The sequence below is a fragment of the Acromyrmex echinatior genome, chromosome 3, assembly GCF_024713525.1.
Source record: "Acromyrmex echinatior isolate Ae372 chromosome 3, ASM2471352v2, whole genome shotgun sequence".
Classification (NCBI taxonomy): domain Eukaryota; kingdom Metazoa; phylum Arthropoda; class Insecta; order Hymenoptera; family Formicidae; genus Acromyrmex; species Acromyrmex echinatior.
Window position 1 is genome coordinate 6408684 of NC_141854.1, and position 13200 is coordinate 6421883.

Genomic DNA, 13200 nt, shown 5'->3' on the forward strand with positions numbered 1-13200 from the left:
GGGTGAAAGATGAAAAATGAAAAATTTCTCCATTAACTTCAATGGTTCCACTTTCCATTCTAGGGATAAAGTTTAATAATTGATACCCAGTACTGCTAGTACTGGCAGTGTATTGTATTGGAACACTCTTTTTAAAGATAATTTTACTAGTTAAGGCTTAAACACAATAGCATAGGCAACAGGGAATAACGAGTCATCCAATCAGAACTCTGGGATATAATATCAAACTTACATACCAGAGCTCTGATTGGACGTTATTCCCTGTTGCCTGTGCCTGTTGTGTTTGGGATGTCGTTGCCCTAAGAAAATAGGGATAATAAGAAATAAGGAACAGAGAACAGAGAGAATAAAAATATCAACCTATTAGAAACTGTGTATTCCATAATGCATGATTTCTGATAGGTTGAAATTCTTATTCTTTGTTCTCTGTTCCTTATTTCTTTTATTGTGCGGATTCTCTAAGATTTGACTATAAATACCGACCTAAGTTTTAAATCTTCTGCTTTTTTTGCCGTACCATGTACCATTCAATTTTTCAACCATCTGGAAGCATTGGTCATACACGTTTGATAATTGCAATTTGTACATTTTCACGACACGTGTTATTATTAAATTATTGCATTTAGAAATTAAAACAAATTTTTTAAAGCTTATGAATATGTTGAGTGCTTTGTTCCAGAATCCATTACAGTCTGAGAGTGACTCGTTTTGGACGAATTATATTGCTAATTGTTATATTGCTGAGGATGATTATAAAGCGAATCAAAACATTCAAGATTTTGAAATAAAGAAGACACCAATATTATGAAGAAGTAATTGTTATTTATTAATAACTGTATGCAACTTCTGCGCTGACTCCATTAACCTTGACACTTATTAATTATTATTATTTTAAATATTATTAATTATTTAAAATTATTATTATTTTAAAAGTTCTTATTTATTACATAATTCGAAAATTATTAACTTTTCAGAGATTATTATTATTAGTGCAAGCTTTGACTTAAATATGCTTGAACATAACCATCACTGGAAACATATAGATATAACAAATTAGATATAGAAAGTTTCAAAAGTCTTAGACCATAAATATGAGTACAAATCAATATTATAAATTAAATGCTTATATAATTCTTAATAATGCTTGAATAATGTGAATCATGTATATACTATGTATGTATATATACTACGACTAAGCATCATTCAAAGTTCGCGCGAAAAGCAAATTCGGTGCCCGCGCTGGGCGAGAAGAGAGGGGAATAGCGGAAGGCAGAACCAAGTCGAAAATCGGCCGAGAAGTGCAAATCTTGCCAAATCCTGATATAAACAGAAAAAAAGGCGTGATATCCAAGACAAAATTGCTCCGAAAAGGCGATTTAATGTGTAATACTGAATTGTTTGCTGACCTTCAATTGATCTCTTCTTTATGAAATCGGCATATATAATGGCAGACTTTTTCGTAATTCCAAGTCAAGACAGCTAATGAATGACAATGTTAATGACAAAGCGTTCGACTCTGCAATTCCATTAATGATTCCGAAAGATGATCAATATTGCATTTGTTGCAGTCGACCTTGGTGTCTCTTGTGGCGTTTCGAGGATGCGTGTCCTTGGTGACTGATACATTGATGCCTCGCGAACTAAGTACGGCATTGTCGAATATAATCTTGAATTTGTGTCTTCATATTACTCCATGCATATTATTGTTTAATTTGCAGGTATGTTTTCGTGATGCTCTTGTGACTGCCTGCTGCAGATTCATGATTTTTCTGGATTATTTTTATTCTGTCTTCCACTGGAGAAGTGATAACAATACCAAGACAAACGGAAATCAATACAGACGTAATTACAATTAAATTCATTTTTGTTTATTATTATTAACAGCCGTTATAAGTTTATCTTTATTTAATTACAATAGAGATAGAGAGTATACATGAATTAGATACATAATGATTAAATAATGAAATGAATAACAATATAAAATAGCATGAAGTAGTATAAAATGGTATTAGACAAAATTTATTTATTTTTTAAAAGAAGTCTCGTTTCTCATCATAACTTAATTCTTTTAAAATAAGTTGGTCTTTCGGAGGAATAATCGCATACTATTTTATATTGTTATTTCATTATTTCATTATTTAATCATTATGTATCTGATTCATGTATACTCTCTCTCTCTCTATTGTAATTATATTTTACTATGTTTCAAATCAATACCACATGATTAAATATATGTATTATTCTACTCTTATTTACGGTTATTATAATTTACTTAGTTTCTAATCAGCCTTTTACCTGCTGTCACGTCTTTTACATGCATCTGTCGTTTTTATTTATTATCATGATTTTATTTTTTACTACTTGTAAATAGTTGCACAAAGTTGTTATTATTATTATTAAACAGATCTAAAGAATAGAAAACGCTAAGACTTGAGAATTAGTTTTCATTTTACAATTTAGGTTAAAAATATATTACGTAGTGTCGGGTAATTAGTTATATATTAATTATATAAATGTATTATGTAATATTAGTAATGATTAGATTAATTAATAAAGTATATCATCAAGTTTTTAGTGGAAATTTAAATTTATTAAAATGAATTTTCAAAGTGCAAAAATGAAAACAGAGAAACAATCACCAACAATCTTGATCTTAACAAATATTATCCAGGACGGATAACAAATGTGATCCTGAACAACATTCAAAAGGTTCTAGCCGGACACCTTGCGTAATGCAAATGCCGGCAGTACTGTAACTTTCGAACCTTAAAATTCGAAATGTACCTAACGAAAAAATTCTTTATTATATTGTCTTGGAAAGCTTTTTTGAAATAAGCTACAAGAATTCGCAATAAAAAATGGAGAGTTTGATTTAAAAAATTTTACGTAACATAAACCTTAAGGACTTCTTATCAAGGTGAACCAAGATCACCGTCTTTTTTCTCCCTTGAAACCATAAAATTTTTGTCTGAAATATTAAAAAAAAATTTCCCCTTTTAGAGATATTCGCGTGTATTGACTAAAAGAGTCTACCCTATATTGCTTATGTTGAATTGGTAGGTTATCTGTAGTAATAATTTTGTGAGTTTGTACATGCATTTTGTCGAGATACTTGTTAGAGATATAAAATCTATCGCTATGTGTTCTTACTAATTTAATAATATGCTGTTTCTCGAGAGCAGTTAAATGTTCGTAATAATGGTAGAATGTATGATAACTTATCGGAATTATTGAAATTATTTTCTACTATTGAATTATTGTTTATATTCGCTATGTTTTCGCAATTTTCGCAATTATCGCTTGTATTATTCGTATAATTATTAATGTTATCGCTAACGGAATTGATCACGGTGACACTTTTATTTATCATATTTATACTAAATGCATTCATTTTTCCTTTTTCAGAAACAGAGTACGCGCAAGATTAACAATCAAGCCTCACATGAGGTGAGCATGTTCCTTAGAGCTATCAAGAGGGAATGGTTCTACCAGCGTGAATAAAGAATTAGCGATGTCTGGTGAACAGAGAGATCTCTCGTAAGTGCTCATAGCTAAAGCCTCGATAGAATTAATAGAATTAATATTTGTAGAATTAGTAATAATAGAATGAGATAAATTATAAGAAATAATAGAATTAGTAGATCTTTTTATTTAAGTTGTTATACGCCATGACTCATCGAGGGATGAATCATTGGTATTATTAGCGCGTAAAAGCGTTTGTTTATTAGTATTAGGCGTGATAAGCAAATCTTTAATGTTTTCTTTTATTACAGGCGAACTTGAGCAAATGGAGGTTTATTAATTTCATTTGGAGCTTTGGAGCTCAAGGTTTTGATATAGCACGAGGATACATGCAATGGAGACTTATGAGAGAGCTCGGCGACTTCTAAAAGTCGAATAGTAGATATTAAGACTTCTATTTTGTAATCAAGTGTATTAATTATTCTAATATATGTTTTATTGTTTATGCAGGTAACTAGCTGGGAGAGCATTCCAGTGGAAGAATGGAACGTGCGTTCCCCTAACTTAAGGGATAGTCTCGCTGGCTAATAATAATTCTAATAATTCTAATAACCTAATGGTAAATAACCATTATTAGTATTATTATTGTCAATATTTGGATTGTTAATTCGATATTGTCGTTTTCTACATTCATGAAATAAATGTTCAAAATTTTTACAGTAGCTGCAAATTTTTCGTGTGCCCTCAAAAGCATCTGACGCAGTGGCCTGATTGTTCGCAGAAGCAGCGGATTCACTGGCAGGAGCATCGCGTCGCAATATTTTTATCGGCACTTAAGTATTACTAGGAGCGGATTCGTCATTGTAAGTTACGACTATTTTTAATTGAGATTCCTCTCTCTCGAGGCGTTTGTGTATCGTTATGTTGTAAAATCAGCATCGGCGAAATTAGTGTACTCTTCGGTCTTTAATTCGATTCTGTAGTCGCGAGGGAGATCCTCATAAAATGCTTCGAGAGCATACGAATCGATAGAAGAAATTTTGGAATCGATTAAGGTCGAGATTTACTTGATCACCCTCTGCTATAGCTATTCGCAAATTCTTCATTCGCCTTATATAATCAATTAAGTATATGTTTCCTAGGTTTCTTGTACGCGATGCTAAGCTCTACCCGATAATAATCAGCGCTTCTACCAGGACCGAATATTCTTTTGAGAATCTCTAAAAATTTAGTAACAGTAAAGTGAGTTTCGTCTTCTATAGCAAAATATGCATGATGCGATAATTTATTCCTTAACATTTGCACGAATAATGCCTCACCAACTAAAGGTATTGAATCTTTTGTTTTCTTGCACGCGCAAATTGCCACACTGTAATATTATGCCCGTCATAATATGATCCCATTTCGGAACGAGATCATGAGATGCAATGTACGATTTCGGATAAATGGAGTAAGCGGCAGCAAACGTCGTATCTGGAAGTAAATTGGAGGATATGATCTTTTTTGGAGGTATAGTATAGAGTAATAGTGTAGAGAGTAATAGTGTAGTAGTGTAGTAGAGTAATAGTAATTAAAAGGTAATGATGAAACCCATATGAATATCATTTTGATTACAACATATATCAACGATCATCATCAACTCTGAAAATGTATGAAAGAATTGAGGAACCTGCAATTGAATCTATCGCTATGGAGAGTAGCATTGATCTAAAAAAAAAATTATTAATTGATATGTTTACAAAGGAAAAGTATAAAATCAATGAAATATATGTTTTAATATTTTGACATTAGCTATCATACTTTGCTCTGGTAATGATAATTTTAATTGTATCCAGAGAGAATTTTTTTTATTATTTATATAATATTTTATACAAATAATAAGTTTTATATATATTATTTGTATAATATAATTAATAAAATTGCAAATAATTAATTTGAATTATTTTATACACTTTACACAAAAATATTTTATTAGATAACAATTCGCTTTATCTCAATAAAGAATTTAAATGATTTCTTAATCATATAAAGTGTTATGTTTACTGTACGTTTTTCTTTCATTTCATTCCATTTACTCTTTAATAAGGAAATGTTTTGATTATTTTTTTCTCACAGAACGCTGGAGATCTGGGTTCAACTCCCCCAACATTTAAAATAATTTTTTGTAATTAGTAGATTCTTTTTGGGTAAACACAAGCTCATCTTTCTTCCTCTTCTTTCTTCCTGGGCAGAAAAGGAAGAAAGATGAACTAGTGCAAAAGTTCAGCCAAAAAGAACAGGCCTAAAAATATCGAATCTTATAATTATAAGTATTATTTTTACAAATATTAAAATAAAAAATTATTGAATCCAGATACATTGCAATATGTATAACATATTAGTGTTTCACACGAAAGTACTTCGTTACTAAACTTTTGTTACTAAACTTTTAGTAAACTTGAATAACTTTTAAAATAATGTTTTGTAATCAATAACATCGAAAATCTTTTAACTATACATACTATTACACTTCGTACTTTTTCAAAATATACTGTTTAAATTATTTATTTTTCATCGCCTTTCTGTGTTGTTATTTATATCAATTCTTTCAAAATATTATTGCAATCTTCTCGTAATTTATTGGCCTTAATGGATTGCTCGTTTCTTTTACAAAGTTTTCATATGATTATCTCATTTTTTGTTGCTTTGCTAATATTTTCTATTGTAGTTCATAACGTTTTTCACTTCATCTATTTTAGTTAATTTTAAATTTTCTAAACTGTTTTTGAACATGTCCACGTTGCTCCCTTTTTTGCTTGTGATCTGTAAAGAATTTAATATAAAAAATAATTTTAGTCAGATTAAAATCGACATCAAAAATTTGTTTTGATTGAATAAAGACATCCTCTCTCTCTCTTTCTCTTTCATTAAAACATTGTACAATTTTCTACTAATCTCTTTATCATTAGTCGCAATTTCAGACATTTGCTGATATAATTACTGTATCATTATTTTTATATTTCTTGTTTATGCCTTCATGATATTTGTTTTTCTTATTCGCACTAACAGTCAAAATAGACCTGTAACATATTTAAAATAGATGATTACAACAGCTCTGTGTGATATAAAAAAAACCTATTTAGGGCTTTATGAATGTTTCATTATTAACACAATTAAATATACTACTTTTTATGTTAATACTACCAATAACACTGTTTAAAAAATTACTAGAGAACTTAAAATCAGCTAAAAAGGAGTAAATTAGTGCCAAATTTATAGCGAAATTGTTGCAGATATACAAAATTTGAAGCAGTTGAAAGTTAAGATTCGAAATTTTAAAATGCTTTTTTGAAAATCGTTCTGCAACCATTTCTCACAAAAAACGAAACTTTGAAACTTTGCTCCTTTTTTGCGCTGATTTTAAATAATCCCCTAATTCTTTTATCAGTGTATATGCAAACGTTTTTAATAAGATCTTATTAAAATGTAATATGTAAAATAAAACTTACGAATGAGTAGTTGTCTATTCTGCATTTGACAAATTATTCCCTTGTTTCCAGAGTAGTTTTATGTTATGCTTTCCGCCTACTCTTTCAGTTAATTCTCTATAACAAAATTATATATAATAATTAAACACAAATATACACACACACACACATATATATATACACACACACGCACACACACACATACACATACGCATATACATGCATATATATATATATATATATATATATATATATATATATAAAATATATAAAATAAAGATACATAAAATAAAAATACATAAAATGAAGATACATGAAAGGCATCACAATTTATGAAAAAATTATATTATAAATTATAATTATATTAAAAATCATAACTATTGAACATCAAATTTGTAAGGTTAGAAAATGTCATGTTAATGTAATAATTAAATATTTTTCAACTACATTTTATAAGCAACGATCACTACTTATTTATAATACAAGTTAGAAATATATCTTTGATATATATATATATATATATATATACATAAATATATAAAAAATACATATATATTATTATTTAAGTTATAATAAATAAATATTATTCCTCATTAAAACATTCAGTATTATGTTATTTATTATTATACATTATATATACAGCATAACATTTTCTAACTTTACAAATTTGATACTCAATAGTTACGATTTTGAACTAATAAATTGTGACGGTTATCACTTGTATGTCTGCATTTTTAATGCTATGTATTAAAATATATACATTGTAAAGTCTTTTAAATCAAGAGTAATCTTACATATGCTTACTGTTTTACACTCGATTTTCGTATCGAAAGAAAGAAAATTGTACTGTTGGGATTATGGGAACGCCCCAATTTTTATCTTACACTAGAACATTTTCTATTCCTTACCTACATGCTTATGACTCGTGCACACTGGACATTTTAATAACAACTTGCGTTTTTATGCTCCTTTTTTATATTGTTTACAAGTATAAACCATGTTTATAATTTTGAATGTTTACTTAATGTTGGTACTATTGTGTTCGTATGTCCTAACTCCATGTATCACATTGCCAATTTTATATTCCGAGTCTTGAAACATATGTATATCTAATAACTTCATGATACATCTATAAAACATAACGATTTTATAAAATACATAATAAATATGAATGTATCGTGGATTGTAAATTTTATAGTTACCTAACTGATGCAGACAACTCGAAAATGTTGTAATTATTATTAGGTCCAAAATTTATTTCCATTGTTGAGTTCCAAGCTAAACCAGCCACTATTAAATATCTGATTCATTCGATAAAGAATGCAGTATAAAACGAAGACTGCCCAACTAAACTAATGTGCAATAACAACACCAAGTGGCGGATTCAGGGTCAGGGAGGAGGGCGGATGGGACAACCTCTACCTCCAGAGTTCACTAAGCAGAAAATTAGAAAAAAAAAACAGAAAGTTATAGCGTTTTCGGCCCGATCGAGTTTGCACTAACCTAGGTTAAAGTAGTGATGTTTCGATGCTCTCCTATTAATAGAGCGTATAACGTCAACCAATACCGAAGCATTTTCTAACCTAAGTTGATGCAGACCCGAACTGAAAACGCTATTAGAATTTATTATATAACAAAATTTGTTATATACATTTTAAAACATATTTAATATATACATTTTTAGTGATCTTAAGTATAAAGCCCTCGACACATTTATGCATGGTTTACAATGGGCACTAGCAGTAGTGGATTAAGGAGTAGACTTAGAAATCGACCAATCATAGTTGAATGTGAGAAAAATAATCAACTATGATTGGCCGATTTCTACCCCTACTCCTTAATCAACTATTGTAGACCATTATGATTGGCTGATTTACTTACTGCTACATCTTAATGCCTAAAGGCCATTCATTGAGCATATCGTAGCGTTGGAAGCATCATCATGCGACTTTCCGCACATTTTTCTTTACATTTTTCCAAACTTGTTTTTTTCTCTAACAAACAATATGAAAATTATCCCTTTAATTATTTTTTATGTTTTTACATTACTATTATTATTTCTATTACACTGAAAAGTAATTTTAAAAAAGAAAAAAGATGTATAAACATGTATGGACATATTTCATACATAATTATACATATTTATGACTATTTATGCGTGTTTATATGTTTATATATATATATATATATATATATATATATATATATATATATATATATATACATATTCATAAAAAAAGTGATTTTTTTATCGGAAAGTCGCATGATAATACTTACGATGCTTCCGACGCTATGCTTTTTTACTGACCTGAATCTCGTCTAAGCTGCCAGTCTCCATTTCAGCACCAAAACTGCATAAAACTGCATCAAACGCTCCCAGTTCCAAACGTCCATAACGCGCGCGTCAAATAACGCGCCCATGAGTTCTTTACCTTTGCACTGTAACTGCTTCATCTCGAAAGCCGCAGTAGTCGCAGTGGCAACATGATTATCATTTATGATGTCATTGAGGGAAATGTCGCAGCGCGTTGCGTGCTAATAGCGAAATAATTTTTTAGAGTATCAATCATGAAACCTTTTTCCTAGGATGAAAGATGAAAAGTGAAAAATTTCTCCATTAACTTCAATGGTTTCCACTTTCCATTCTAGGAATAAAGTTTAATAATTGATACCCAGTATTGCTAGTACTGGCAGTATATTGTATTGGAACACACTCTTTTTAATGGTAATTTTACTAGTTAAGGCTTAAACACAATAGCATAGACAACAGGGAATAACGAGCCATCCGACGAGTATCAAAGAAATTTTAGAATCGATTAAGGTCGAGGTTTACTTGATCGTCTCCTATAGCTATTCGCAAATTCTTCATTCGCCTTAAATAATCAATTAAGTTTAGTTTCCTAGGTTTTTTGTACGCGATGTTAAGCTGTATCCGATAATAATCAGCGCTTCTACTAGGACCGAATGTTCTTTTGAGAATCTCTAAAAATTTAGTAACTGTAAGGTGAGCCTTGTCTTCTATAGCAAGATATGCATGAATTTATTCCTTAGCATTTGCACGAATAATACCTCATCAACTAAAGATATTGAATCTTTTGTTTTCTTGCACGCGCAAATTGCCACACTGAAATTTTATGCCCGTCATATTTCGGAACGAGATCATGAGATGCCTCAGAATTTACGATTTCGGATAAACGGAGTAAGCGGCAACAAACGTATCTGGAGGATACGGTAAGTAAATTGGAGGATACGATCTCTTTTGGAGATATAGTATGATTAAAAGGTAACGATGAAACCCATATGAATATCATTTTGATTACAACATATATCAATGATCATCATCAACTCTGAAAATGTATGAAAGAATTGCGGGACCTGCAATTGAATCTATCGCTATGGAGAGTTGTAGAGCCAGCATTGATCTAAAAAAAAAATTATTAATTGATATGTTTACAAAGGAAAAGTATAAAATCAATGAAACATGTTTTAATATTTTGACATTAGCTACCATACTTTGCTCTGGTAACGATAATTTTAATTGTGTCCAGAGAATTTTTTTTTATTATTTATATAATATTTTATTTATATAATATTTTATACAAATAATAAGTTTTATATATATTATTTGTATAATATAATTAATAAAATTGCAAATAATTAATTTGAATTATTTTATACACTTTACACAAAAATAATTTATATTAGATAACAATTCGCTTTATTTCAATAGAAAATTTAAATGATTTTTCACAATCATATAAAGTGTTATGTTTACTGCACGTTTTTCTTTCATTCCATTCCATCTACTCTTGAATAAGGAAATGTTTTGATTATTTTTTTCTCACAGAACACTAGAGATCTGGGTTCAACTCCCCTAATATTTAAAATAATTTTTTGTAATCAGTAGATCTGTTCTTTTTGAGTGAACACAAGCTCATCTTTCTTCCTCTTCTTTCTTCCTGGGCAGAAAAGGAAGAAAGATGAACTAGCGCAAAAGTTCAGCCAAAAAGAACAGGCCTAAAAATATCGAATCTTATAATTATAAGATATTATTTTTACAAATATTAAAATAAAAAATTATTGAATCCAGATACATTGCAATATGTATAACATATTAGTGTTTCACACGAAAGTACTTCGTTACTGAACTTTTGTTACTAAACTTTTAGTAAACTTGAATAACTTTTAAAATAATGTTTTGTAATCAATAACATCGAAAATCTTTTAACTATACATACTATTATACTTCATACTTTTTCAAAATATTTCGTTTATATTATTTATTTTTCATCGTCATTCTTTTTTGCTATTTATCAATTCTTTCAAAATATTATTGCAATCTTCTCATAATTTATTGGCCTTAATGGATTGCTCGTTTCTTTCACAAAGTTTTCATATGACTGTCATTTTTTGTTGCTCTGCTTTTCCATTGTAGTTCATAACATTTTTCACTTCATCTATTTTAGTTAATTTTAAATTTTCTTTGAAAACTTTTTTAAACTTTTTTTGAACATGTCCACGTTGCTCCCTTTTTTGCTTGTGATCTGTAAAGAATTTAATATAAAAAATAATTTTAGTCTGATTAAAATCGACACCAAAAATTTGATTTGATTGAATAAAGACATCCTCTCTCTCCCTTTCTGTTTCACTAAAACATTGTACAATTTTCTACTTACCTCTTTATCATTAGTCGCAATTTCAGACATTTCCTAATATAATTATTGTATCATTTTTATATTTCTTGTTTACGCCTTCCTTATTTGTGTTTCTTATTCGTACTAACAGTAGTGTAAAGTAGTAACATATTTAAAAGAGATGATTACAACAGCTCTGTGTGATATAAAAAAAAACTATTTAGGCCTTTATGAATGTTTCATTATTAACACAATTAAATATACTACTTTTTATGTTAATGCAATAACATTGTTATAAAAATTACTAGAGAACTTAAAATCAGTGTTAAAAAGGAGTAAATTAGTGCCAAATTTATAGCGAAATATATATATTGTTGCAGATATACAAGATTTGAAGCAGTTGAAAGTTAAGATTTGAAATTTTAAAATGGTTTTTCGAAAATCGTTTTGCAACCATTTTTCACAAAAAACAAAACTTTGAATTTGCTCCTTTTTGCGCTGATTTTAAATAATCCCCTAATTCTTTTAGCAGTGTATATGCAAACGTTTTTAATAAGATCTTATTAAAATGTAATATATAAAATAAAACTTACGAGTGAATAGTTGTTTATTCTGCATTTGACAAATTATTCCCTTGTTTCCAGAGATTAGTTTTGTGTTATGCGTTCTGCCTACTCTTTCAGTTAATTCTCTATAACAAAATTATATAATTAAACACAAGTATACACACAGACACACACACACACATAAGCATATACATGCACATATATATATATATATATATATATATATATAAATATTAACTAATATACATAAACTCAATAGACATAAATGAAGATACATGAAAGCTCCAATTTATGACAAATTACTTTTATAGTTAAATTTATATTATATTAACAAAATCATAACTATTGAACATCAAATTGGTATAGGTTAGAAAATGTCATGTTAATGTAAATAATTAAATATTTTTCAACTACATTTTATAAGCACGATCACTACTATTTAAATACAAGATAGCAAATATCTTTGCTATCTATATATATATATATATATATAAAATACATGTATAAAAAATACATATATATTATTTATGTTATAAATGAATAAACAGAAATTATTGCTCGTTAAAACATTCAGTATTATGTTATTAATTATTATACATTATATATACAGCATAACATTTTCTAATCTTACAAATTTGATACTCAATAGTTACGATTTTTAACTAATGAATTGTGACGGTTATCACTAGTATGACTGCATTTTCCATGCTATGTATTAAAATATATATATTGTAAAGTCTTTTAGATCAGTGGTAGTCTTGTCCATATACTTACCGTTTTACACTCGATTTTCATATCGAAAGGAAGAGAATTGTACTGATGGAATTATTGGAAAGTTTTTATCTTACACTAGAACATATTCTATATCTTATCTATACACTTATGGCTCCTGCACACTGGCCGCGAAAACGCTTGCCGTGCAGCAAAATGAGACGCAGTAAACAATGAACACAGAACTTGCAAGCTTATTGACTACCGCATCATTTTGCCGCGTCCAATGTAAAGAAGCCATTACACTCGTCAGTTCTGGCTTGCACTAGTTCGATTCAGATCAATTCTAGTGCAGTCCCA

The 13200-nt window shown here is 29.0% G+C and overlaps 2 long non-coding RNA genes across 5 annotated transcripts; one reads left to right on the forward strand and one right to left on the reverse strand.

Annotated features, from left to right (window-relative positions):
- The first annotated feature begins 1259 nt into the window (after positions 1-1259).
- Positions 1260-5816, forward strand: LOC105152925 (uncharacterized). 3 transcript variants are annotated; one of them, XR_015544677.1, is made up of 8 exons: positions 1260-1644; positions 1719-1842; positions 3406-3537; positions 3774-3900; positions 3973-4081; positions 4183-4704; positions 4791-4971; positions 5578-5816. It is a non-coding gene; the product is annotated as an uncharacterized LOC105152925 (long non-coding RNA). The 3 variants fall into 3 exon arrangements; XR_015544676.1 differs by having other exon boundaries at positions 1261-1644; positions 4183-4325; positions 4605-4971; XR_015544675.1 differs by having other exon boundaries at positions 1261-1644; positions 4183-4971.
- Positions 2569-13095, reverse strand: LOC105152927 (uncharacterized). Of its 2 annotated transcripts, XR_015544668.1 has the most exons (10): positions 12904-13095; positions 12157-12254; positions 11606-11759; positions 9238-11473; positions 8433-8542; positions 8132-8363; positions 7838-8058; positions 6951-7046; positions 4782-6521; positions 2569-4682 (listed from the first exon to the last, which is right to left on the reverse strand). It is a non-coding gene; the product is annotated as an uncharacterized LOC105152927 (long non-coding RNA). The 2 variants fall into 2 exon arrangements; XR_847025.2 differs by lacking the exons at positions 2569-4682; positions 8433-8542 and having other exon boundaries at positions 6350-6521; positions 12904-13087.
- Positions 13096-13200: the final 105 nt, after the last annotated feature.